The following is a 2500-nucleotide window of genomic DNA, read 5'->3' as shown; positions in this document are numbered from 1 at the left end:
TTAGATACACCTTGTTAGAACAGTAATAATATATCATACTGAAAGCAAACATTTATCATTAGGTCAAGGATGATGGCATAGCAATTCTACAGTGTTTTATCTCCATTTTGAAGTAGGGTGTAGGTTGAAGATACTACAATGACATATGTCTAAAATAAAAAGGAGCTTCAATTTTAAAGTAAATCTATATGTAAATGTCCATACTAATGAATTTTGTTTCAATTATGCTTTTGTATATCAAGCCTTTAACCTCCTAGGAGGTGTTATACAGTATTTTACTTCTAGTCTGTTCATGCTGAGCCATTCTAACACAGCACATAGAACACAGGTAGATTAATAGCTGTCATGGGGAAGACATTGTTACCTGTGCAGGTAAAATGAGCTGAGTCACGGGCACAATAATGCCCTGTCTTTGTATTTGACTAGGCAAAACATAAAAGAATTTTATTTTTAAGAGCACAGTCCCTTTTAATATTTGGAATAAGATTCCTTGTCTAATGTTAACATTATTATATCTTAGTAATGATTGTGGGGTCATAATTTTAATAAACTGAATTTAACTTTCAGTAACTTGTTAGAAAAATCCAAGAGCTAGAACATATTGCTAAAATGGATATTGGGCAGTTCTAACTTGGAAGCTCGTGTCCAGTACCATTCTTGTTTCTGACTCCGTGGGCATCTCTGCAAGGATATTTGTAAAAGGGACTGTTTCATTAAAGGGTGTTCTTTAAATATCAGTTATAGTTCATTGAGCAGCAGGAGCTAACTAAGCAGCTGGGCTGTTTTGCACAGTCCTGTTGAACTCAAGCATGCCTCTGGTTCTGCCTGCCACTGCATCTGTAGTGATAGGATGTTCTCTGAGTGAGCATGCATAGCAGATGACATTGGAACCACCTTCTGCCCCTCCCTTTGTTTCCATCTCTGACAGTGGTCAATAAGCCAAGAGAAATTCTCTATTGGGTATAAAGCCTAAACCTCTCAACTTTGCCCTCCCCCAAAACATTGATGGTAATTGCTGTATGAATGTATCATACATTTAATCATGAAAGGGAAGGATTTGAGATTTCTTAAAGGAAATATTGAACATAATAGAATGTACTTTGAAATCAATAAGTCATCGGCAACACTGTTGCAGCTGCATACAGAGAGAACCTTTTGTGCCTTTTTGCCTGCAGTGTTTATTTCTTTTACATGAACTATAAGAATGTTGATTATTGCACCTTGTTCTTTGGTAAATAGACTTAAGAATTTTTCTAAGAAGAGCCATTTCTTGTTAGATGATAGAGCTACCTTAGTAAACATGAGGGGATGTATCATATTTGTATGTGTTTGAAGCCCAGCCTTTTCTATATAGAGAGCAGGAAATTCCTTTTAAATGTATTCATTTGTGTGTATGCGTGTGTTTATATATTATATATGTAGTTATTTAAGTACTTCTGTGTGAAATTGAGCATCATGTTGGTGTGGTGACCAGTAGTAGTAAGGTGCTAGATGGTCACATTAAAGCACAGCAGAGTGTACAATCAGTCACTGACTGGTGGGTTTGTAAACTAGGTTCAGTTTTTGAACCACAGAATACCTCATGTGTAAATACAGTGTTCATGACTTAACTGAAATACAGTTATTGTAAAAAAAAAAAATGTGAAGCCACTGGTTGGCTTATGCCTTCTGAGTTTTTGTTTTTACTTCCTTTTTGGAAAGGAGTTGTTTTTGTTTTTTTATTTTTTTAAATAGGGTTTACAGCTAGAAATTTGAATGCCAAAGTTCTATTTATTAAACTAAGAAAAAAGTTTTCAATGTTAATGGCTAGTATTTTTCCACTGGACTATTGTTTGTTGATGTTGGAATTTGTATTTACAGAGAAATAAATTTTTTAGAAAAATAATTGCCTTCATGGTGCCTAATGTTGGTATTAGGAGAGGTTCCCAGGACCCAACAGAGAGGACTTAGCTGAAATACCCAACAAAGGGGAGATAGAGACCATATCTAGTGGATAGGCATAACCCCTAGTTAAGGGATGGGGGCTGTCTTATTTAGGGTTTCTATTCCTGCACAAACATCATGACCAAGAAGCAAGTCGGGGAGGAAAGGGTTTATTCGGCTTACACTTCCATACTGCTGTTCAACACCAAGGAAGTCGGTACTTAAGCAGGTCAGAAAGCAGGAGCTGATGCAGAGGCCATAGAGGGATGTTCATTACTGGCTTGCTTCTCCTGGCTTGATCAGCCTGCTCTCTTATAGAACCCAAGACTGCCAGCCCAGAGATGGTCCCACCCACAAGGGGCCTTTCCCCTTGATCACTAATTGAGAAAATGCCTTACAGCTGGATCTCATGGAGGCATTTTCCCAACAATCTTCTTTCTCTGGGATAACCCCAGCCTGTGTCAAGTTGACACATAAAACCAGCCAGTACAATTGACCCCTTGTTAACTTGACACAGAAACACATCACTAGTAAGCCTCAACCCTTAGTTCTTATTCATCCCCAAGATCTAAACAAC

The sequence above is a fragment of the Mus caroli genome, chromosome 10 (genome assembly GCF_900094665.2).
Source record: "Mus caroli chromosome 10, CAROLI_EIJ_v1.1, whole genome shotgun sequence".
NCBI classification, from domain to species: domain Eukaryota; kingdom Metazoa; phylum Chordata; class Mammalia; order Rodentia; family Muridae; genus Mus; species Mus caroli.
This window is presented reverse-complemented; position numbering follows the sequence as displayed.